Source organism: Heterocephalus glaber, unplaced genomic scaffold, assembly GCF_053883595.1.
Source record: "Heterocephalus glaber isolate CG9 unplaced genomic scaffold, H.glaber_assembly_v1.0 deba00001509, whole genome shotgun sequence".
Taxonomy (NCBI): Eukaryota; Metazoa; Chordata; class Mammalia; order Rodentia; family Bathyergidae; genus Heterocephalus; species Heterocephalus glaber.
Window position 1 is genome coordinate 20,140,783 of NW_028258325.1, and position 25,721 is coordinate 20,166,503.

Genomic DNA, 25,721 nt, shown 5'->3' on the forward strand with positions numbered 1-25,721 from the left:
TGTCCATCCCTCCACCAGAGTGAGTTGAGCTCTTATTACACACAGATGGCTGTCCAGGCACTTGGGGTAGAGCTGCAAGTAAACAGATGTGCAGTCCCTGCCCTTGGGCAGCTCCTGCTCCACCCAGAGGAGAGTAGGTTGATAACAGGCAGCAAATTCGTCTTTAGGAGGGGATGTTCTGAGTCCATTTGTGTGATGTTATCTCAGAAAAGTCAGGCAAGCCAGGACTCTGTGTGATTCTGGAAACCACAGTGACAGGAGCACACGAGCCATCACAAGCCCAGGAACCAAGGAGCCCATTTGGAGCTGAGACCCTGGGGACCGTGGTCAAGCCTGCCTCTGAGCACTTTTTGCGATTTCCTACAGTCTTCATAACAGCCCTGCAAGGTGGGCAGTGGTTACCATTCCAGTCTTAGAAGTGAAGAAACAAGGGCTTTAAGACTGGAGTGACTTTCACAGGGTCATGCAACCCATTCAGCAGAGCAGGCTCCAAGCTCAGCCAGGTAATAGCAGCAGGGATCCATGTAGGGCTTACTACTTGCTCCATACTGTTCTCAGAACTTTATATGAAGCAACCATTTCAGTCCTCCACACATCTCAATAGAAGAGGACTGACTATTTTCCGATCTTACACACAAGGTAATTAAGGCACAGCAAGTCGAGTCACTTGCCTAACCTTACACTGCTGACAAATGGCAGAGCTCAGATTCAAACTGGGGTCATTCAGACCTAAGCAGCTTCCTCAGGCACAGCTGCAGCTCTGGGCCCAAGGACAGCACTCTCTCCAGCACAGGAAATAAGCCAGTCCATTGATCAGCAGGCAGGAACACATGAATAGCACACTGCCGGAGATGTCACCAGCTACCACAGAAAACAATGGGCTCTCTGTACTAACAATACATTTCAAGAGTGATGGTGCTATTAAGTAAGAGGGAGGCAGACTCAAAGGGCTTTTGCAATTGTCTGAAGATCCTCTTGCCACAGCCAAACATCCCATTATGGTGAAGCCAGTTTATCTGTTATTCCTTTGAATTAACGGTAAACTGTGATTTGCACAGTTGTCCTGTTTGATTTTAGCCACCCTATGATATCTGTCTGTTCTCTGAACTCTTGTCGTGCTCAGTCTTACAATGGTACATGTAATTATACTTTCCTTTGTAGTCTTGCATAATTATTCCACGTGTGCCCATCCTGTCTCCCCAAATTACAAGATACTTAATGACAGGGATCTACATCATGTGTCTTCATTGGCCCCCTGCACCTGTGGCAGGGATGAGACAGTAGACACTTGGTTAATTCTTGCTGCCTGTTTGGGTACCTGCTCTACCACTGAGCCACATCCCCGGCCCTGTGGACCATTCGATGACACTCTTCAAGATGAGCTCTCGCTGCTTCTTCCGGAATATATGTGCTTATTCCATACTGGTTGGGAGAGGCATTCTTTTTCCTTAGTTTCTTGAAGTTATAACAGCAAATTTTCATATACAAAGACAATGTGCTGGTAAATGCTTAACAACCAGCACTCTAGGGGAAAATAATCAAAGAAGAAAAACGTTTGATTTGTAGTACTTATCATAATATAAATAAATACTGCAATCTCACCACAGCCTCTTTCAAGCTACCAGCTTGATATCAACTGGTTTGCAAAATACCTGGAAGTTTAAAGATCAGTTCTATTAAAATGGAACAAGTGGGCCAGGGATTTAGCTCAATGGTTCTGCCACCTGCTCCAAAAGCACAAGGACCCAAGTTCAATCCCCGGTACAAAAAAAAAAAAAGAAATAAAAATGGCACAAGTGACTCCAAAACTCTAGATCCTTTCCCTAAAACATGATCTTTGTGTGATGTAGTGACTTTTAGTTTTTATGTTAACAAAGGCTTTCTTGGTGAGAAATTGTACCCAGACTCACCTAAAATATAAGGCCTTTGGTTTATGTTATAAAAATTCAAAATAGAAACCCAGTGATATGGAGGAATAGATGTAACTCCCAAACCTGCTAGGAATCCGAAACTTGAGTTCATGTTCTCTAAAATCAAAGAATGAATTCTAGGAACAATGGAGGTTAAGAGTAGGGAAAATCGCTGGGGATTTAGCTCAGTGGCACCTCGCCTGCCTCGCAAGTACAAGGTCCTGAGTTCGATCCCCCGTACCAAAAAGAAAAAAGAGAGAGAGAGTAGGAAAAATTTATGGAGAGAAAGAAAGTTTCTGCCTAAGAGAGGTAGAAGGTGGGCGGAAAGTGGGTTGCCTGCCCACACCACTTCTCAAAGGTGATTTATACAGCAAAGCCATAAGGTGAGGCAGGTACAAAGTGGGACAAAACTATAAGACCCAATGGAAATTTATAAGGTGAGCATGAGGTGGGACAAAACCAGGACCAACCAATACGATTGTAAGTACAGTCACCCAAGTAATATTGATCAAATGGAAAACAGGTCACTTACAAGGAAAACAAGGTCACATACAAGGAATTTCCCATTTAGAGTATCAATCACTGCTATCTATCTCTAGGGGAAGTAGCGCCTCTTCTCTTTGTAATGCTAACTAGTGAATGTGCTTCAATTGTTCTCCATGTTGGCTCCTCAGCTGTGTTGGGTCCTGGAGGGCTGGCTCCCTGAGGGCAGCCCTGTTTAACTGCCTACAAGATATCTAATTAACTTACCTATCTATAATACCAGAGTCAAGTTGTTGGAAAGATTTTACATTTAAATTAATGAAGCTAAAAAATAAACTAAGTTGAAAATATCTCTTAAGCCAACCAAGCAACCAGAGAACATTCTACCTCTTTCCTCTTCCTTTCCTTTCTACCTTTCCTTCTTTCCCTTCTTTCCTTCCTTCCTCCCTCCCTCTCTCCCTTTCTTCCTTCCTTTCTCCCTTCCTTCTCTCATCACCTTACCGTTTACCACTCATGCCATTTTCATTGTGGGTGATAGGTTTTGTCTTAACTAATGATGACGTTACTGAGATAAGAAAGCACATTCAAAACCAACAACTTTGCCAATTTGAACCCATATGATAACCCTTTACCCATTTTAAAAGAACTGTTTGTTTGGCTTTCCTTCTAACCTATCCTCCAGAAAATCCTTCTCCTACTTCAGCTTTTCACTCAGGTTCCTAAAGGGTCCTGAATGGGATACATTCTGGGCATAGCTGTTTTAGAAGGGAAAAGATACCTCTTAATACAGATCCAGGAGGTCAGCAGGCTGGGAATGTGTTTTCCCTGAATTTATAAAGTTTTTACCCATTTCCTCCCCCACCCCACAGTGCCTTCTGCTCTTCTTTGTTACCCTCCTGGTTCTCAGCATTGCTGTTCTGTGTGTGCACTGAGGGAGGGACAGAGAGCTAAGGCTCTGACAGGGAACCTTTCAGAGATGAGTACCCAAACTGAAACCTCACACACACTTATTTACTGCAGTGTCGACACTGCAATTAAACCTGAATACCAAGGTTTTCATTTAGGAAAAACAACTCATGCATTAATATCTTTTGTCTTAAAAGAAAAACAAATAATATGCATGCCATAGGCATGCATGCCTTCCCCATGACTGGGCGAAGGCCTCCCCATATGTGGAAACTGCTCCTTCACTGCTTGGTAGATGGGGCCTTCCCAGGGCAGAGAGCAGTAGAAAGCAATTACTTTGATTCAATACCATTTCCATTACATCAAAAAAGTCACTGTTAATGTTTTTTTCAAGAAGCTATATGACATTAAAGATTTTTAAAGGAAGGTAATATTTATTTCAAATATCCATGAGACTTATTAAATTTATGACATCAAACCCCATTTTTATTGATTGGTTTTCAAGCCCTTAAGCAAGCTTACTTACTCTTTCTCTCCTTTCCTCCACATATTTTTGGCTCTCCTATCAGTGTGCAAGTGGAAGCTCCAACTCAGGGTGTTTTCAACCCAAGAGCCTGTCTCTGGACTGCACAGAATTTTTTCCTTGGTTTTTTATTGCAGGATTTTTTTTTTTCTCTCCAAGTAAATTATAAGCTCCCAGCAAACAGAAGCAAAGCATTTCACTTTCCCCATGGATTCCTTGTGCTTTTCTGAGCACAAACTGGAATATCATAATTTACAGAGTTAGAAAAATCTTTACTAAAATCTCAAGATGTTGCCGGGGATTTAGCTCAGTGATTTCACCGCCTGCTGAGCATGCGCAAGGACCTGAGTTCAATCCCCGCTACCAAAAAAACAAAAACCAAAATCTCAAGATGTCTATAAATTCTCTGAAATTTTATAGAAAGCACTGTGCGCGCGTGTGTGTGTGTGTGTGTGTGTGTGTGTGTACATATGTGTGACTGTTGACATTTTCCTAGGAAGAAATACATCAATCTGTTTTATATGACTATAATGAAATAGCTGAGATTGTGCAACTTTATAAAGAAAAAAAATTATGTTGTCTTATGGTTCGGGGCTTCGAGGTCAAGAGCCCCCACTTAATGACCTTCTCTCAGGCTGGATCCTGAGGCAGTCCAGGGCATCACACAGTAAAAGACAGTGAGCGTGTATGTGCATATTCTGGTCTTAGAAAGCCAGCAGTAATCTCGCAGGGCCTCCACCCTGATGACTTTATCCAATCCTAATCATTCTAGAGGCCCCACCTCTAAATGCCATAGTTGGATTAAGCTTCCACCTTCTTAATACCTTACAATGGAGATTATATTTCAATCTATATTACTATTTCAATATATAGTATATTTCAATATATATCACATAAGCAGGGAGAACACAACTAAACCATATGGAAACCATAGCAAAATGCTTACTAGATTATCAAAAGGCTTAAAGCTCCACTAATCTATTCAAGGCCTACCCGGCCCTGTCTTCAGCCCCTGCTACTACCTTGATCTCTTGATCTTGGACTTCCAGTCACCCAATGTGTACTGTTTTGTTACAGCAACCCTAGCAAACTAATACAGGCTTTCTAAGAAATTGACAGGATTTGCTGATGGGGATGGCAACAAAAGAAAAACTAACAGTGTCACTCAAGCTTTAGGCTTGCACAAGCAAATGCATGGCAACATAATTTACCAAGAGGCAAGACTGGAAAAGATCTAATGGGGAAAATGAAGAGTAGGTTCAACTCATGTTAAGTTCGAAGGAGCTCTTACAGATACTAGGACATACTCTCTGATTGATTGAAATGTGCTTTTAACCATACAACTATTCACTTAGAAGTGAATTAAACTTGATCTTGCTGTGATGACATTTCTGAGGTTTTGGAATACCTTCCAAGACAACAGGAGGCACATCGGAGTGCTATGAAGATCAGGTTTCCTCTATAGTTTGGATGTGTTCCTTGAAGCTCCTGTGTCGGATACTTTATTATCAGACTCATATAATAATGGTGTCTGGGGAGGTGGTTAGGATCACACCAGGTCATGATGTGGGACCTCCAGGACGGTATTAGTGGCTTCATCAGAAGGGGAAGAAAGCTGGGCTCACACCCTTACTCTGTTTTGACATGTGATACCTCACACCACTTTAGGGTACAGCAAGAAGGCCTCTCCAGATGCTGAACAGATGTTGACACCATGCTCTTGGTTTTCTCCAGGGTCTTAAACCAAACAGACTTCTATTTTTTTTTAATTGCTTGATCTTGGGTATTTTTCTATTGCAAGAGAAAACAGACTAAAATAATTGTGAAATCCCTCATCTAGGAAGAGAGCAACACCTATGGTTTGAAAATGCCTCTGAAAATTGCTAAGCTTTACACTTCTTTGCTCATCTCTCCACCTCCTTCCTCTCCTATCTCTCTCACCACCTCCTCAGCCTCTTTGATTTCATTCCATCAGGAAATTGTTCTGGGGCCACTTCCTCAGTATGGGGCAGCACTGCAGTGCCAGGGGCACAAGCCTGCATTTGTTTCCTGGGGCTGGTGTTAAAAAAAAAAAAAAACTCCCACCAATTGAGTGGCTTAAAACATCAGAAATTCATTCTCTCAGAGTTGTGGAGGCCACAAGTAAAAAACTGGGTGTCAGCAGAATCAAACTCCCCTCTCTTCTAAGGCCTCTGAGGAGATTTGTGCCCTTTCCTCTTCCCACCTCTAATGGCTCCATGTGATTTTTACTACTGGCTGCACAGTCCAGTGTCAGCTGCCACCTTCACATGGCCTTCTGCTCTGAGTGTCTCAATCTTCCCTTGCCTTTCTCTTAAAAGGACTCTTGTGACTGGATTCAATCTCTATGATCTAAGAGGATCTCATCAGGAGATCTTTCACTTAATTACATCTGCAAAGTCCCTTTTTCCAAAAAAGGGCACATTCGCTGGTAGTGGGTGGACATATCTTTGGGGAGCCACTGTAAGTCATGAATGAGAGATTTGCTTCCTCTTCTAAGACTTTCTGAAGGGACGGTTGAAATTAGTATAAAGAAGAAAGAGGGAAAGCATTCGGGTTAGTTGCCAACAGGCTTGATGACCTTAAAGAGAAGAGAGGTAGCATCCCAGGATGGGTACCAAGTTAGAAATGGGGCAGGCCCGGCATTTAGCTCAGTGGTTCCAGCACCTGCCTCTCAAGCACAAGGTCCCAAGTTCAATCCCCAGTACCAAAAAAAAAAAAAAAAAAGAGAGAGAGAAAGAAAAGAAAAAAGAAACGGGGTGAGATTGGGCTGAGCCAGGCCACTGAGGGCCACTAAACCCATGGGAAGATGTTTGGATTTGGAGGCAAGGGGAGCTATGAGAGGGTGTTAAACAGGGCAAGGTCATGACTAGGTGTGCATTTGATAAAAAAAATAAAGACGTGTGCTTTGTGAAGAATGGATGTGAGAGAGAAAAACTGTGGGTAGACAGGGCAGTTAAGTTACTCTTTGGGAGTCCAGGCAAAACATTTGGTGGTTTGGACTAGACAAGCGGCAGAGGCATTTTAGGCTAGAATGTGTCAGAACCACCAAGTTTTACTGGGCCCTGTCTCTCCCAACCAGAGATTTGATTAGTCATATCCAGAAGGGTAATACAAAGACCATGCCTTATAGTGGCCTGGTAAAACCATTTAAGAAGGGAGTCAACCTTTCTAAATTATTCTGAAAGGCTTAAAGAAGACTTTTTTTAGGAGGATAAACGAAAGCTTATACTGATTGGTGCTGAACTCATCCTGAAAATATCCCCTCCTTTCCATTCAGCTGTGTGCTCTTGTGGCCTTGAAGAGCAGTGCTGGTGTAATTTGGAAGTTTAATAGCCTCTGCATGGAATATGTGGATATGTGGTTGTTTCAAGTATTTTCATTCTGGTATTTTTATGGCCTGAGCTATTTTAGCCAGCATCCCAGCACTGAAAGGAGACAAGCAGACCCCAGAAGCCCAATTATTGTCTCTAAGAATCTGAAAGTCCAGCAATTTGGAAGGTTGTGAGAAGCAACTGCCCCAGGATTCAGGGCTACACACCTTGTGGCACTCAAAATCATGCAGTGGGCCTAGGCTCTGAAGGTAGAACCTCCTTCCTTTCTTGGCAATGCCATAAGCCTTCAATGTAAAACCTGAAGTAGGTGGAAAATTTGCCCAGTTGGAAAAAGCCAACAAGAATGCAAACCAAGTATTTGGTATTTTCACTCAATTCCTTCCATTATGACACAAAATTCCTAAATTTGCACCCAAGAGCCAGCCTGCTCTGTGGCAGGGGCTGTCCTCAGGGCTGGACCTAGGTTTGGACTGTCCTCCTATTGAGGGTTGATCTATGGGGACGAAGCCTGGATCTTGGATCTTGGTAGTCCTGCGGGGTCTCAGAAGTGCTGGAAACAAACATGTTTAGTAAGTTCTCCTGGATAAGTAGATCTGTGCTCAATGGCTTTGGAAAGGGGGAATAATAAAAAGAAAAAAAAAATTAAAAAAAAGCACAGTGGGGCATTTCCACCTTATTAACAAGCAATAGGCTCCTCTTGATAGAAACAATGATGATTTACCACAAGCCCCGGCTAAGAGAATTAGAAGACTCAAGTCTCACTTCAGGTCCTTGAGCAGCCCAGGGCTTTATCTGGGACTCAGGGCTGTCTTTGCTCAAGGGAGCCTTTGGGTTAGGAAACTCCATGCAATGGCAATCAGGGCCCCAGTACACAACCAGCTGTCATCTGTGGCTACGTGCAAGCACGGCTCCCTGCTGAAGGGGAAATAACCACAGACAGATTCTGGGTGATGTAACCGAGAAAGAACTGAGCAGATGACTTTAATGTCAGAAGTGAAAGTCCATCCCAGGACCTTGGCTGCTTGTGGAAATTCCCCATGAAGCACCATGAGGACCAAAATACATGGCTTTGCTCACGTCCCCTCCCTCTGCTACCAGAAGACACTTTTTTTTTGGTACCGGGGATTGAACTCGGGACCTTGCACTTGCGAGGCAGGCGCCAGAACCACTGAGCTAAATCCCTGGCCCTGCACTTTCTCCCCAAAGGATAAAGGAATAAGCAGTCCTACCAAGACACACTCATGGGTTCAAACAAAGCCACCACCCTGGCACATGGTGGGCCCTCTGGCTACTTTGCTGCTGTCACTGTTGCCACCATTTCTAGCTGTGCCAGGAATACAAATCCCTAAGGCTGGGCTTTTTCTCTCCTTCCTGTGTACTCCTGTACCCTCACCCTGTCCCCTGATTTCTGCACACAGCAGTCACTTAATAACTGCTTGTTGATTACCCCCTATCATGGTAGGAAAATAAACTGTGGCTGAGCTGGGTGCTCAGAGCCTGGAAGAGCATGCATGGAGGTGGGACAGGAAAGGCACAGAGCTTCATAGAGCTGAAGCCCTAACAAGAAACAGGCCTCAGCACAGATGAGAACTAGTTCCTCTGCCTCTCCTCCCCAGCCCACCTTTCTGAGTGGCCCCTGGAGAACTTAGGCGCAGCTAGAGGGTGGAAGTCCTCAGGGCTCTCATTCCCTAACTCAGCCTGGAAAGTAAGGCATGAAAGACCACCTTGTCCCAAGGATTTCAGACATCTTTCAGAGATGAAAATGATAGTGTTAGATGAAGTGCATTTAGAAATAAAGGAAAATGAAGGTAGGATTGTCCCATATGAAAATTCAGGGCTGGGGTCAGGTAGTAGGATGGGCAGTTTGAGATCTCTTGTTGTATTTCAGAAGATCTGCCATTTCTATGGGCATCATACTGGGGGAAGAAAGATGTGCTAGCTTCCTGTTGCTGTGACAAAATAACTTAGATAAACAACATCAAAGGAGGAAAGATTTATTTGGCTAATGGATTCGGGGCTTTCAGTCCATGGTCACTTGGCCCTGTTGCCTTTGGGCCTGTGGCAGGCCCGTATACCATGGCAGGAGCACATGGCTGAGGACACTGTTCCTCTCCTGGCAGTGGGGAAGCAAAGAGAAAGTGAAAGAGAAGAAGGGTCCCAGGGTCCCAATACCCCCTTGAAGGATACAACCTCAGCGATCCAACTTCCTTCCCCTAATCCCCACCTCCTAAAAGTTCCATACCTCCTAAGAGGGCCATAGCCTGGTGAGCAAGCTTTTAGCTCATGGGCCTTTGGAGAACATTCTCTACCCAAACTATACCACAAGATTATCAGAGGCGATGGCGTTTATGTTTTCTTAGCCTCAGAACACTTGGGAAACATAGACCAGGACAAAAAGACTTTGAAATCAAGGAAAACATGTTGTTCCTGGAAAGTGAGATGATTGTGTCCCTGGGTGATGGCTTAGCCAGACAAGTATTTAAGGCCGGCTCTGCTGCTGACTAGTTGGTCCTAATCTTCATTATTTAATGTCTCTGAGTCTGAAGTCCCCATGAGTAGAAGGCAAACATGCAAATAACTCTTTGTAAAGTAGGTGACACTCTAAGCGTTTATGCACGTGAATCACTTCAATGTTGTTGACTCTTCGAAGTAGGCAGGTGCTGTTATCACCTATGTCTGCAGACAAGGAAGCAGAAAGGTTAGGTACCCAGCCAAGATAACACTCACTGATATGTGGCTAAGCCACGGTTTAAATCCAGGCTCTCTGCCTCAGAGTTTGTGCTCTGGGTCACTACTTTCCATTATGTACCTACTAAGAAATGATAGCTCCTACTACAATACATAGGCCTACATGATACACAAATGAGTTGCAATAATAGTTAACTGATTTCCCGATGAGTAAGTGTTTACATCCTACTCTAAAGATGTCAGTGTGCATTTTGAGCTTGGATAGATTCTGTCTGATCGCTCCCTGAAAAGGCTGTCCCAATAGTCATTCTCATTAGCCATGTCTGAGACCTAGGTTTCAAAGGCACTGAAATAAATCTTACACTGCAATATTATTTTTTAAATTCATCCAAGAGTGATTGAGTTCTTAGAGTGGGGCAGGCATTGCTGTATTAGTGATGAAAAGAGACAAAGCTCATCTAATGGTGGATCTAGGTCTTAGCCTGTGGTGCCAGGGCTTCCTGCCTCTCCCTGGGTTCTACACATAAAGAATTGAGAACAGATGGATTTGGATTGAACTTCCACTCCCTGAGATCTGCAGGACCAGGTTTCCACTATGTCATGAGAGCCTCAGAGCACTTCTGAGAGGGGCACTCCTTAGATAATCACCTCCATCTCTAGAGAAGAGGAGCCAAACAGCCAAAGCACTAAGGTGCTGAGGTTCAGTAAATACTGAACTCCAGTGTTTCTACCAATTGCACCATTCATTTGGAATTCATTTTGCACATACATATATATATATATTCACCTGAAACTAGACAAACATTCTGATGTATTAATATTCATAATCTTCCTCTTCCTCTTAAATACTAACCAGGAAGGATTCAAATTGGCTGGGTCAATGTCTAGAATATTATTAATGAAAGGAAATCCTATTATTGGACAAAGAGAACTAAAGAGCTAGGAAAGCTAAAGTGATTTTTAGAACAAAGCCCAGCATGGGCCCAGGAGGAAAAGGAGAGAAAAATTCTGGGACTGACTGTCTGGAAAAAATTTTGAGGTTTAAAATATGAGAATTGGCCAACCACGGTGGCACATGCCTGTAATCTCTGGGAGGCTGAGGCAGTTCAAGCCCAGCCCAGGAAATTTAGAGACTTAGCAAGACTCAGTCTCAAAGTAAAAAAATAAAAAGGTATGGGAATGTAGTTCAATGCAAAGGTCCTGGTTTTGATCACAAGTACTAGGAAAGAAAAGAAAGGAAAAAAAAAGAAGAGAGAGACTAGAAAGTGGGTATATTTGGGCAGGTGGCATTTTTAAAAGTATCTGAGACCCAGTTCATTCCCGGTAAAGGTAGTTTGTCGGATGAATGAACAGGTGAGCCAGTGAATGATGTCCAGCTGCCATCTCTACCGAGGCTACAGAGAGTGGCAGCAATAAAGAGGAACATTCTCAGGAGGCTCCACAGTGCATGAAACACCTCGGATTTTCCCCCAAGAGACTAAGCATGACAGTACTTGAGTTCATTTTAAGTGGGGGATGCTTTCTGAGAGGCACTCGAGAAGACTGGGCCCACAGGGTTCCCTGGCTTTATGTGAATCCAGAGCTTTTGCACTAAAATGCATCCCCAATCCCCTTTTTAACTTTCATCTGTTTATTTGTTTGAGAGAGGGCCTTGCTAGGTCACTAAGTTGCCCAGCATGGGCTCAAACCTGTGATCCTTCTGCCTTAGACTCTCAAAGTATTGGGATTACAGGCGTGTGCCACCATGCCTGGCCTGAGTCACACCATGAGGGACAACCATGGGACAGGCACGATGAAAGGCAGAATATACAGAGATGAATGAGACACCCTTGCTGCCCTTGACACGGAAGAGGTCACAGACAAAGGGCTGATGGCAGCACACATCCCACTTTGTCAAGGAGTGACATACAGATGTGAATGGAGTACAGAGGTGCTTGGAGAAAGGAATCACTGACTTTGCCTGAGAGTCTAAAGGAAAATCTGCACAGAGGAAGTTGTATAAAAAAGTGGTCTTGGGGCCACGGATTTAGCTCAGTGGTTCTGCCACCTGCCTCGCAAGCACAAGGTCCCGAGTTCAATCCCCAGTACCAAAAAAAAAAAGTGGTCTTGGAAAGTGAGTGAGAGGAGCTTTCCAGATGATGGAGGAAAGGGAAAGCATTCCATAAAAAGGAGGAGCAGAGGTAGAGAGTCCTAATCTGGCAAGGCAGAGACAGTGAAGTGAAGATTCAGAGAGGCTGGAGGGAAACCAAAGAGAAGCAAGAGCTGAAAGATAGCTGAGTGGGTGACAAGGACCTTTGGCTCTGTTACAGGTTGAACGGCCACCAAGGACCCATCCATCAAAGGCTTGGCCCCAGCCCACAACATTGTTGGGAGGTGGATGCTTTACTAGGGAGGGCCTAGTGGGAGGAAGTTAGGTCATTGGGGTGTGTCTTTAAATGGAATACTGGGACCCCCAACCCCTTCCAGTCTTGTGTGTTTCTCTCTGCTTTCTGGTTGCCATAAGGTGACCAGTTTCCTCCGCTGCACACTCCCACCATGGTGCACTGTGCTATCATAGGTCCAAAGCAATAGGCCAACCTACCATGGACTGAACCCTCCAAAGCTTTGAACCAAAATAAATCTTTCTTCTTTTTAAGTGACTATCTCAGGTATTTTGTCACAGTGATGGAAAGCTGACCAACACAGACTTCCAGTTGAGGAATTGATTGGCTCAGTGGGAAGCAATGCCAGTAGATATCTTCAAAAAGAAGTTTTGAGAATAGAATCTTTCTTAGGGAGGTAGCAAGCATGGAAGTCAAGGATGAGAAAATATCTTTTCTCTCCCATAAGCTTTAACCCAATACTTTGCACACACACAAAAAATTATGGGATCATTATAAAAGTGATTGCTCTGGCTGGGGATTTAGCTCAGTGGCACCACGCCTGCTTCACAAGCACAAGAACCTGAGTTCGATCCCCTGTACCAAAAAGGAAAAACAAAAGTGATTGCTCAAGTTGGAGTCCATGCTCCACAACTTACTAACTCTAACCTTGGGCAAGTACTTGATTCTCTAGGCCTTGGTTTCCCAAATGCAAATAATTAGAAATAGAGTTGTTGTGATAATATAATGATATGAAATAGAGAGCTCAGAAGAATACCTAGTGCTTTCAATAAATGTTCATGATTAATATTATTAGTGTTGATATTTTTAATGGCTGTATCCTGAGTTGGTTTCCATTGATTTTTTTTTTTTTTGGTACCGGGGACTGAACTCGGGACCTTGCGCTTGCGCAGCAGGCGGCAAAACCACTGAACTAAATCCCCAGCCCTGTCCGTTGATTTTTGACTCGCATATTGGACACTAATAACCACCATCCTGTCCCCTTTCCCTGTGCCCCCATTCACACCAGTAAGAACAGGACCTTCATACAGCAGTGCACAAGGGGCAGATACTCCTTCTGAAGCAGTGTTAGAAGGCACGGGTTGCTTAATATGTACTTGCTAAGTGGCATGCCAAGCAAGGCAGAAAAAACAGTTTTCATTAAATCAAAACTAAAACCATTTTCTAGACCCAGTCACAGGGTGTTGGGGTTAGGAGGATGTAATATCTTTGATTGGAACTCCAACCTCAAAGGAGATCCCATCCCATCTGAGCTTACAGAGCTCACTCAGTCCCCTAGAAAGCCCTAGAAAAATTAGAGCCAGATTGAAGAATTCAATAAGGCAAGGATGTAGTCTAGAAGAAACAGTAAGAAAGAAAAGAAAGCAACAACAATGAAACATAGTGTCAAGGCCAGGGATTTAGCTTAGTGGTTCCGGCACCTGCCTCGAAAGCACAAGGACCTGAGTTTGATCCCCGGTACCAAAAAAAAAGAAAAGAAAAAAAAAGAAACATAGTGTCAACCTAGTAATTGATGATAATACTGTCAGGTTTGTCCCACATAAGAGGTATAATATGAAAGAATAATACTTATTTGAAATCAAAATGTTAATAAAAGCTAAGTTGGAGGTAGCTGATATGAAGGAAAACAGAAATCAAGAGTGTATATTGCTTTGTGGTAGAAAATTAGGAAAGGTTATAGATACTGATTAAATCTTTTTATTTTGTTTTAATTTTTGTAATGGTAGGGATTGAACCTAGGGTCTTGCACTGAGCTACACTCCCAGCCCTAAGTCTTTATTTTGATAGAAAATATATGTTAACGTATCTGTTTAAAAAATCAAGGGTAGGGCCAGGGATTTAGCTCAGTGGTTTCACTGCCTGCTGCACAAGCGCAAGGACCCGATTTTGATCCCTGGTACCCCAAAAAAAAAAAAAAAAAATCAAGGGTAATGAAAAGGTATGGAGAAAACTTAATTGCTTTTAATTAAGTGAAAGCTGTTAGTCTAAAAAGACTACATACTCTATCATGCCAATCACATGACATTCTGGAAAAGGCAGAACTATGGAGACCATAAAATCAGAGTTGGTGGATACATGACAATGTAAATTTTTCACAACCAATAGAAGTACAACACAGCATGTACTTTAATGTAAGCTGTGGACTTTAGTTCATAATAATATATTGGTATTAGTTCATCAGTTGAATAAATAGTCTGTATCAATGCAAAACTTAATAGTAAAGGAAACTGGTGGGGGATATGTAGAAAGTAGTTTTTGCTCATTTTTTCTGTAAAGCTAAACTTCTGAAAAGAAGTCTATTAATTAAAAAAAATTCAAGGGCAAACACTAGTGGAATGGAAGGATATTTTGAACTGCCATGTCACTAATTGAGACAAAACTGAGACTAAAATAATTGAGAACAATCCAGTGAAACCTGAGGGTGGGGAAGTAATTAGAAGAGGTAACCATCCAATATCTGATATAGGAGATGGGGAAACTGAGGTTCAGAATGGCTCTGTGGTGGTCACCTGTTTAAACAGGGTTGCACCGAATCTAATCTGATCCTTTCTCAGATCCTTTAGGAATAGCATTCTCAAAGTTGCCTTGAAAAGGGTAGTAACCTGTCCATGGTCTTCATTTGTTTAGAATGTCAAGCACAGAGTGGGCTGGTTAATTTCATATTCTGTTTAAGTGAAGGTTGCCGTGGATACCATGCATGAACATCCAATTTTCTCAGAATTAGAATTCATTTAATGAGAAAACTAGGCTGAAAAAAATTTAAATGTATTTGATGGTGAGTCCTGGGTAATGGGGAGGACACCCCAGGACTCAGCAGGCTCCCAGGGTGGCATTCCAAATGTCACTTCTTCTTCAGAACCACAGGCAGAGAGAGGCTTTTCCGTGACATAAGGTAAAGCCCTAGAAGGGGCTCTTCTGCTGCACTTTCCCTTGTGCTGGTCATTTGTCCCTGGTTCAAGAAGGTGGCATGGAAAATGTTTCAACATCAACATTAGGAAGATAGAAACCCTTGCGCTGGTGCCATCGATGCTTAGAACCTGCATGACTGATAGGCCTGGAATTCAACCTGGGTCCTTTCCTGTGTCCTTTGCCATTGCAAAGACTTGAGTAATTTCTCAACTAATGGAGAGGCCAGGAGCTCAGTTCTTTGGGTAGGGTAGTTCAACAGACCCCACAGGGAGCAGAGCCTATGTTTGAGCCCCAGCTCTGCCCAGCCCTGGCTACGGCAACTTGTCCAGGTGCCCAACATCTTTGTATGACAGATGGGTCACAGCGATGGCTACTTCATAGGAGAGTTAAGAGAATCAATAGGAAAATGCAGAGCTTAGCACACAGTAGGGGACAGTAAATGTTAGCATCATAGCGATTGCTATTAACGTTCCCCTACTCCACGGAGAGGGTCCAAGAGGAGACTCCAGCGAGACCTAAGTGAGGCGGAGGTAGCACCATGGCCTGCCTGAGTAGAGGTGAGCTTTGCAAACTGCACACATTCACTTCCTCTTTTTCATTTGGATTGCAGCTGCATCGGGACATCTGAGTAGTGGGCCTAGGCTACAGTAGCATATGCCGCGTCATGCACAGAATGCCCTCCCCGAAGCTGCAGCATGGAATGTAGAAATTTACCGGTGATGAGCTTCGCTCATACCACATCTGAGTGTTGCCCACACATGTCAGATGTCTACACACTTGCTCGTGTCTCCTGCGGGCTCATCCTTCTCCTTCCCTCATTCCCAAATGGCCTCGTTTTCTGTCCTCTTCGGTGGGTCTCTCTCCAGTGTCAGTCCCATGGGGATGTGCAGGCCACCGGGCCAAGTGCATCCAAGCTTGGGGACAGCTCAGGGCTTCATCAAGTTGCTGGAATGTATTGTGTCAGTGTCACACCCCGTTGCTTTAGTCATTGTGTTTTCTTCCATCTGGAAGGAAGGGTCTGGGCATTTGATGTCTTGCAGGTATACTTGCGAAAGTGAATCTGCTGCAGGATTTATTTACTCCAGTTTCTCTGCTTCTCAGAGACAATCTGGTTGCAATTTCAGCAGCAGAGTCTTGGTTTGGCTACTTTATCCATTGCTTCTTGTTTTGCCTTTTGGCCCGATTGCAGCTTTGCAGACTGCCTCTTTCTGTCTTGGGTATTTCTTTTAAAATATACACTCAAACCTTATACACAATTGTACACAGATGCACACTCATGTAGACATCCAAGGCATCTGTCCAGAGTAGGAATTTTAGGGTGCCACACATCTAGATTTTATGGCGGCAAGTATTTGTCATTGATGGTGTTGTTTTGTTCCGATGTCCATGATTTACACCACTCTTGCTTCCCCCTTCCAATTTGTATTTTGTTCCATATTTCGCAAGGTTCTCAATTCGAGCCTATATTTTCTGATTTGCATCATGTTTTCAAGTCTCTGTCATCCTCCTTCTTTGGAAAGCAAGAGAGGCAAAAACAACCCCTCAGAACACAATATGGTAGTAATCAATAACATTCTAGGTAAAACTTAAATTTTCAAATGAAATTGGACAGGCTTCGAGGGTCTGTCTGTCCCCTAGGGAATAGTCTGGGGCTAGCTAGGAATGAAAGCCATGAGTAATTGGTCTTTCCCTTCCTTCTGGGTCTCCATGAAAAGCCTGGGTGCATGGATGAGGTACACCACTCCCCTTTCATTCATACAGAACACAGACCTGCAGAGCCTGGTACAGAAACTCCCTGTTACCTTTATATTTTGAAAGCACATCTGAATGGTTCCTTGTTTGGGCCTGATTTTTTTTTTCCCCACCTCCATTAACTCAGCTCCACAGGGGGAATCAGCACTTAATAAAACAACTATTAGCCAACGGTCCAAGTCACGGGAGCCTTAGAGTTCTTCTTGGCTTTGTTTTTCTAAAAAGTACCCATGACTGTGGCCAAGCAAATCAGCATATGCCCATGGGATCCCTCAGGAGAAAGTCAAACAAGTTAGGCAGCAGGATAGAGAAGCAGGCAGGGAGCCCAAAAGAAATACAATAAACGCTGTGCCTCTCTTCTCTTCCCTTCTGGGTAGAGATATTGAATGCAGTGGGACGTGGGATGGGTGCCTGCGGTGGGGAACAGCCTCCTCTTAGCTGGGGAGCTGAAGGTATGAAAGGGATAGAGGGGGAGTGGATCGTTGTACTTTGACCTACAGAGCCGGGCCCAGGCACAGAAGTGGGACCTAATTTCCATAGCTGAACCCTCTGAAGCTGTATACCCTTCTTTAAAATGCAGGTGTCAGATACTTAATCCCAGCAACTGACTATTCTTACACCATTCACTGGGAGGCAGACTTGGGTGACAAGGCTTAGGTACACATAGACCTGGGTTCAAATCCAACCTCTGCCTCTTACTGGCTGTGTGTCCCCCGAGCTTCAGTATCTCCTCAGTAATGTGTGGGTAAATAACAGTGCTAGTACCAGATGGGTGTTATTATAGAAGAATAACAGCAGGAGTACAAAGAATAGCAAAATAAAATGACATGATAAATGGAAAGCTAGCATCAGGTTCAGAGCCCAGATAGTCTGACTGTGGGGACCACATGTTTGACAACTGTGCTACACCACCTCATATTGAATGGATAAAAAGAGAACCATGCACATACTTACAACAGCACAATTTACAGTACCCAAAAGCTGGAAACGCAGATTGGCTGGCTTTCCAAGATTACTAGGTATCATCATTTGGTACATTTGTGTTTTTAATATATGTGCATACAAATGTACCAGTAATAATAGCAACAATGCCTAACACTTAGGTGGTATATGTCATACCCTTGGCATTAATCTAAATGTTTTACAGATACTGACAAAATCCTGTGAGTTAGGTATTGTTTTCATTCCCATTTTAAAGATAAGGAAACAGGTGTTGGGAGGTTGCTAACATGTTTACGGAGGTAAAGGAAATATATGGCAAAGCCAGGGTTTAACCTGACTCATTCACACGAGCCCTGTTCTAACCAGTAGGCTCCATTGTCCACACAAAATCAACCCATTCTGTGCATTCCTCTGTTTCATTAAATGCTTTTGATTTTGGGTGCAACAAATGGCATATTTCTATCCCTTACAAATAAGTAGAGATCATTTCATTTCTGTTTTGTCTTTCAAGTGGTCATTAGCTTTTACACATTTATGTGAGTATCAGAATGGCCAACAAAAGCTACATTCATAATTTTTAAAAATTAAGTTTGTCTTTTGGACTCTGGCACCTTCTACTGAAATAGAGTGAGATATCTCCAATGGTGTGCTTTTCTGTCTGGAGTAAAGTGCTTCCCTTGACTGTCATTTTTGTCACCTGGCCCAGGGATAGTAGCAGGCAGGGCCCCGCCCCAGGCTCTCTGACAGCATCCAGCAGGGGACTCCTCAGTAGGCTTCATAGACATCAGCACAAGTGATGGATTCCGAACGTAAAAGCATGTAGGTAGAAGAAACAGCCATTTCTCTGATGTGACCTGTTTACAAGGCCCACTCATTGATTGAAGGAGCAAGTTTGATGTTTTAACTCCGTATTACATCCAGAAGCACCACGGAACCATAGGGGAAAGGCTGGAGCTTCACAAGCTGACTGGCTGATTATTTTACGTGGAACTAAACAACTGATCTTAGCCAAGAAGTCAGCTTGATTGGCTATTTTCATTTAACAGAGCAGGAGGTGTTTGTTTTTTGACCGAAATGACCTGTTACTTTAGCCCAGTTATAAATCTTGGGTACATGATCTAAAGAAGATGCTGTACTTGATAGTAGTTTAGTAGTAGTAGTAGGGATTGAACCCACAGCTTTTCCACTGAGCTACATCCGCAGTCCTTTTGTTATTCTTAATTTTTGAGACAGGGTCTCGATAAGTTGTCCAAGCTGGACTCGAACTTGCAAACCTCCTGCCTCAGCCTCCCAGAGTGCTGGGATTACAGGTGTGTGCCACCATGCCCAGTGATCCAATTATTTTTAAAGTTTCTATTTTATGAATTCTGATTTTCCTCCCATCTGAATGTACTCAAGAATCTCTAGGCAGCAATTTGTGACAAAATCAGCTTCAGTGTGAGAAATAATGTTACCTCTTCCCTATAACAGCACCGGCAATAATAATAACCCTTTAGTGAGCATTTACTGTGCTGACCACCCTCCTGGGAGAAATCTCTCGGAGTAGTGAGCGAGCATGTGCTCTCTGGTGCTGCTTCCACTATTGTGTGGCTGTGAGCAAATGGCATGAATCTTGGGTCTCTGTGTTGGGTTCTGCATAGCATTTGTATAGCACAATACCGACGTCATAGGACTTTGCGGGATTAAGTAAATTCATTCATATAAAGGGCTGAACAGAAGGCCCGGAATCTGGCATGACTTGGCTATTGTGATTTGCGTTCCTCAACATCATTTAAATTTTGCTATTGTCCCTGTAGCACGGTTAAAGGAAGTAAAATTCTGAAGGATAAATAATCTAACCTAACCCAGGTCTTGCACACAGAGGGCAGCTGCTTCCTTCTCCAGATACTCAACTAGCACTGCACCCACTGTGGCGTGAACAAGGATGTCTCTCTTTCTGTAGCTGACATTGAAATGGTGATTTAGGATGAAGATTCTGGCCATTTGATACTTTAAAAAAAGTACAGGGAATTGAACTCAGGCCCTTGCACTGAGCTATATGCCCTCCTTGTTCTCCATCTCTTCCTTCTTCTGCGCCCCCCCCCCACCCCGCCTTCTTCCTCCTTCTTTTTCCTTTGAGCTAGGATCTGGCTACATTGCCCAGCCTCCCAAGTAGCTGCCATTATAGGTGTGCACCACCATGACTGGAGGGTTAGTTAATACTTGGACACCTTTCCCCAGGATGGGAAATACAGCATTCATGAATGCACCTCAGAACTGTTGAGGAGAGACTATATGGAGGTATAAAGTAAAATACTGAAACAAATCATGAATGATTATACCCATGCCATTGTAATATCTACTCTTTGAAGTATCACATGACCCACAAGCATCAAAGTAGCAGGTTCTTCTGTTTCATGTTTGATTATCTTTTAACCTACCATTTGGTCAGTCTCTTAAAACAAGTTTTTCTTCCCCTTTCAGTGCTGAGTCCAGTCATCCTATAGAGAATTACACCCCAGTTCCCAGAGCTTCATTAAGACATCATCTTTTCTCTGCTCCATCTGTGTCCTGTTAGATCAATTTTCAGCTCCTGACACTATCTTCTGACCTTGATATTCTGTTCTGGTTTTCCCAGTGTCACTTCCATTGTGATCTTTAGGTCCTTCAGCATTGTTATCCTTTTCATTCTGCATCTGTGTCTTCAAAACAAAAATAAGAGTAAATTAAATAAGTACAAGTTATCTGCCCTTATAGAAAGCACTGAAATCAAACAAGGTCAAGACCTCAGTGATAGCAAAACCAAGAATCTTGCTTAAAAGGGAATTCGAAAAAAAAAGAGAAAGAGAAAAAAGAAAAAAAGGGGAATTAGAAAGCATACCTGTGAAGCGTCCCATTTTGCAAAAATCAAAACAGAGCAAGTTATGGGCTGTGAATTGTTCTTTCCCTAGGAACTCAAGACACCTTAATATTTAGATGGCATAGAATATTGTTAAGAATAACAGGATGTCTCTAGGTTAGGCAGGAAACCATTTTCAAAAATGTCAGAGCTCACTGAACAAAACTATCATAATTGCAAAATAGTAATGGTGATTCCAGTATGGGGTTTGGGGGTGAATAAACATAGCTAAGAGACTATAGGGGCTTCCTGTTTTGAATTTCAGAAAAGCCAAGGCTTTTGCAAATATTTTTAGATGTAATGTTTATGGAAGGCAAAGAATATTAACCCAGAATGTTGGACAGTACAACTAAATGTTGGTTTTATATTCTAAGTAATTTAGACTATTGGACTGAAAACTGAACTACTGTACTTTTCCCTTCATTTCTTGCCTAAAAAGGGCAATAGTGAGAAAATGACTTTAACCAGAAGATTCAACAAGCATTTACTAAACGTCTGTGGTACAAATAACATTCTGCAGAAGGCATTTATATTATACCCAAAGGAAGCAGAAGATGAAATGCACACTCCTGACAGTTCGGTGCAGGACAGAAGAATAATAAAGTTGCAGACATGAAAGAACCCGAGAATAATTCCCAGTTAGTGGGGTGCTGTCCACCCTCTAGCCCCAGGGCTCAGTCCCCCATGCCCTTTCAGCCCTTCCTTAGGTATTAACCTTTCCAGTGAGAGCTTCCCTGACCATTCTATAGAAACAGCACCTTTCAAGGGCCCGGGGATTTAGCTCAGTGGCTCTGTTGCCTGCCTCAAAAGCGCAAAGACCTGAGTTCGATCCCCGGTACCCAAAAAAAAAAAGAAATAGCACCTTTCCACCCCACAAACCCTGTCTCTACCCCTATTCCTTTTTGCCTTTTAGCTTATTATACAATTTTATTTGTGCTCTATCTCACAATGCCACTCACCTCTGAATAAAGCCATCTTAGAAGCAGGATAGCTCTGCAGTGTCCATTGCCAAATCCCAGGCAGGTTAGAAGAGTACTCGGCATGTAGTAAGTGTGGGGGAAAAAGTACCTTGCTCAATAAAGTGTTCCATAGTGCATGTCAGACTAGTGTTAGTGCTGAACACTCCACAATAGGTAACCTTTGGCAATGTTAACGAGGAAAAGTTTCTTAGAAGAAGTGGAAAGTATGCTTCTCAAGCCAAAGCAAATTGGTTCAATCAAACAGTGATTACAACATAGGTTTTGGATCTTAAATTGAATTCGGCCTCTATTTAGCTATGCGACTAAAGCAAGACAGTTGACTTTGTGGATCTCTGAAGGTATCGATACCTGGAGCCAAAGACTTTTGTCTCCAAATGAATTCAAAGAATTCAAATAATAAGTTTAAACTGGGCCGGGCATTTAGCTCAGTGGTTTTGCTGCCTGCTGCACAAGCGCAAGGACCTGAGTTTGATCCCCAATACCAAAAAACAACAACAACAACAACAATAAGTTTAAACTTCCAAGAGAATCACTGCATTCTGTTCTTTTTAGGCTGGACCTGAAGCAGCAGATACTGTTTCTGAGTCTTGGCACAATGGTCACATTTGTTGATGTGACTTGCTATGTCCAAGCTTAGGCAAATCTGTAAGCCTGGGCCCCCATTTCTGCCATTTCTGGGCTCTCAAGATGCCCCCAAGCTATTCCTAAAGCCCTCTCAGGCACCCAGCCAGGCCTGTCTGCTCCCAAAGTAACCCATACTCAAGAATTATGTCTTCCTGTCCTTTGGTCTCCAAGCAAAGAGCCTGCCTCCTCAGCCTGCTGCCAGTTAGGACTGGATTCTGATGAGCTAATTCCCTTCAGGGTGGGAATGACAGATTGTTGGCAGGGATAACCCTCTGTTTTCCTCACCACCAAAGTGAGGCCTGGGCTGGAGGAGGAATTGGAAGGGAAGGGAGCTTCCAAATATCCAGTGCCTAGAATCTGCCTGCACTTTCAATATACGAAATCATTTCATCCACAACCAGGTAGATGATATTACTCTCTAAGGAGCTGAAGTTCATGAGAGGTAAAGTGTGGACAGGCTCCAAGACTTTCTGTATTATCACATCACCACACTGAAGAAATAAGCCCAGAAATGGAGTTCTGGAAACCACTGCAGACTTCAGAGGCAATACTCTGGGGCTTGATGAGAAGAGTTCCTTGTAGCATCCCCTCTTAGCCACACCAACTCTGGCTGTGACCTTGAGCCATGAGCCCCGTGACCTTGAGACAGTCGGCCTCTCTTAGTTCCCACTTCCTTTTCTGAAAAATAGGGGATAGTAGCACTGCGTGAATAAATTATTTCCCGCTTTTTATAAATTACTCTAAAACTTCGCTGCTTAAAAACAATAGCCATCCCCACGGGTGGGGAATTGGGGTGTAGCTCTAGTTGGAGGTTCCTACTGGGGTCTCTCCTGAGGTCACAGTCGAGATCAGCCAGGGTGTGCACACATCTATAGGTGTGACTGTGGCTGGAGGAGCCCTTGCAGGGTAGCTCACTCACATGGCCACCACGTTGGTTTCTTAAAACTTGGCCCTCTTCACAGTGTTGCTCAAGGGTCTTCACAAAATAGCTGGCTTCACTCAGAGCAAGCAATTGAGGAGACCAAGAGGAAAACGATGTTACGCTAACTTTTGGAAACACACACCACCTCCTGTGATATTCCACTGGTCACACAGGGCGACCCCGACTCAGCCCTGGAGGAGACTACACGGGGCCCTCTTGCAGACTTGTGCAACAGCATCTACCCCTCTGCAGAGGGGTCAGTGAAATGACTCACGTTAAACCTGGTTTAGAACACACACCAGCTAAAAGGTAGTTAATATTACAGAGGTTCTGAAGTGCTAAGTGCTTGCTATACTAAGGCTGGTGCTAACCCTAAACTCTGAGTTTGACCTTACTGGGTTTTGAACAACAGGCTACCTTGTGAAATGCTCCTCTTCACCTTAGAACCCAGCAGGAAGAAGCCAGAGAGCCGCAGAGCTCAGCCAAAACAGTAGCAACAACAAACACCAATTCCGTGAACTGATGGCACCGATGACACATGGGCACAGGTGCCTGGGCACCAACAGCAGCTGGTTGGCACTGGTAGACTCACCAGCTCACTTGCTTGAGAAGCTCCTGGAGAGCCTTGTCACTACCGTGGGACTCCCAAATAGCAACAGCAGCTACAAATCCCCTGCTACTTCCAGCCTTATCTGTGTGTGCCACCTCCTAGCTGGTAGAGTGCAAAGCCTCCCAAATTTGTATTCTGGGAAATGCCTCTGCACAAAGGTGTTAATAGGTGGATCTCCAAAGGAAAGGAGCTGTATAGTCAAATAAATTTGAATAGGCTGCCTAGTAAATCCTTTCTTGAAGACTCTCGTGCATATTTTGCATGGTGTTAAAGACTCCAGGATGTCCTGTGATTCAATAATGAAATTAGAAAAAAATAAATTTGTTTAGTTGGATCAGACACAGCATTAGACTCCTGAAACACAACACATTCTTTCCCTAGCCCCCACTGCAGGCTAAGCCTCCAGTCTGGAAGATGCTGGAGACAGATGAAGAATTAGGACTTTCGGGGCAGAATCCAGCACTGCCTACTTCCCAGAAGCACAATTTTGTGCAAATGGCTTCAACTTCCTGGCCCTCAGTCTCCTGTCAGTACCATGTGGACAGGACACATTTCACTGAGCTTTGAGGGTATGAAATAATAAGGACACCTAGTCTTTATTATTTAAGAGTAAGAATTTGGACTCACAGCTTGGTCCTATGGGTTCCGATCTTGCCTCCATCATGAAGGAGCTCTTTGACCTTGACCAAGTTCCTCAGCTCTCTTATCTGTAAAACAAGGAGAATAATTGTATTTTTCATAGCTTTAACATGGGGATAAAATAAAATGGAGTGTATCAAGTATCAAGCACACACTTGGCAACCCCCACGAGCTCTGCAGTTCAGGATCTCATCACGACTGCTGTGGCCGAAGGTCATGGAGCTGGCAAGTGACGACGTCAGTGAAGGAGCCCCAGCCTGTCTCAGAAGGATGCACCTCCCTCTGTGACAACCTACAAACAATCAAGGGAAAGGAGATGCCATCATTTTTAGGGTGACTCAAGGGAAAGGATCGTGGCAGCAGTTGAGGCAGTTGGGTGGCCATAATTGCAGTTTCCCAGGAGTAGTAGGGTCGCAGGAAGGTGTCTGAAGATGAGGAAGCAGGTGGCTGGGCAGATGGGGGTAGCAGCGTTCACACACTCAGGACAGCTGGGACAACGGCTTGGTGGAGTGAATGACAGCGTCCCCAAGACGCCAGCTTTGCCGGAACAAAGCAGCAGGTGAAGCACAGAGCTTCAACACTCCAGGCACCCAGGGAGGGCTAGTCAGAAGAAAACACTTGGCCGGGATGGGGCGGCCCCATTTGCCTTTTTCAATCAATCAGCCAACAATGAAGGACAGCCCTTGAAGCAAAGCCCTGTCACCCCCAGCCCCCCAAGAAAAGATGGCTTGGATAACAGACTCTGAGACCTTCTCCACCCTCCCGAAGCCAGCAGAGCCACAATCAGTCACACAGAAATTTATATTTATTGTTGAGCTCCTATTTCTGCTTTTGCCATCACCGCAGATCAGCCTGGGTTTTGTACTGCAGCCAAGTGCTTTTCATATTTTCCAAATCACTCAAAAGTCTGTATCCGCTGCCTGGAGCAGGTTTAAGGAACAATCTGAAATTTTTTTCTGAATAAGCAGTTATTTGTACTTTGTTTTGCTTTTCTTGGTTACTGAAGAGAAACAGGGACATGAACAGCTTGGTAACACTTTGCATTGAGCAGCACAAATGGCAATGGTAGAAACTTTGCAAATAAATAGTTACATTGTCAGGCGCACAAGAGTCTCATTGAAGAAATCTTCACTGTGACTGCTGACAGGTTAACACTTTAGACACAATGTAATCAAGGGAAGACTTGGACACTTAGCCCAAAGTAACCTATTCTATGCTAA

The 25,721-nt window shown here is 43.7% G+C and overlaps 1 protein-coding gene and 1 long non-coding RNA gene across 3 annotated transcripts in view; one reads left to right on the forward strand and one right to left on the reverse strand.

Annotated features, from left to right (window-relative positions):
* Rbpj (recombination signal binding protein for immunoglobulin kappa J region) overlaps positions 1-25,721 on the forward strand; it is a 242,224-nt gene that overhangs the window by 37,163 nt on the left and 179,340 nt on the right. The window lies entirely within an intron of this gene.
* Positions 19,954-25,258, reverse strand: LOC147825083 (uncharacterized). Its single transcript, XR_015441305.1, has 4 exons — positions 24,657-25,258; positions 24,490-24,569; positions 21,686-24,148; positions 19,954-20,529 (listed from the first exon to the last, which is right to left on the reverse strand). It is a non-coding gene; the product is annotated as an uncharacterized LOC147825083 (long non-coding RNA).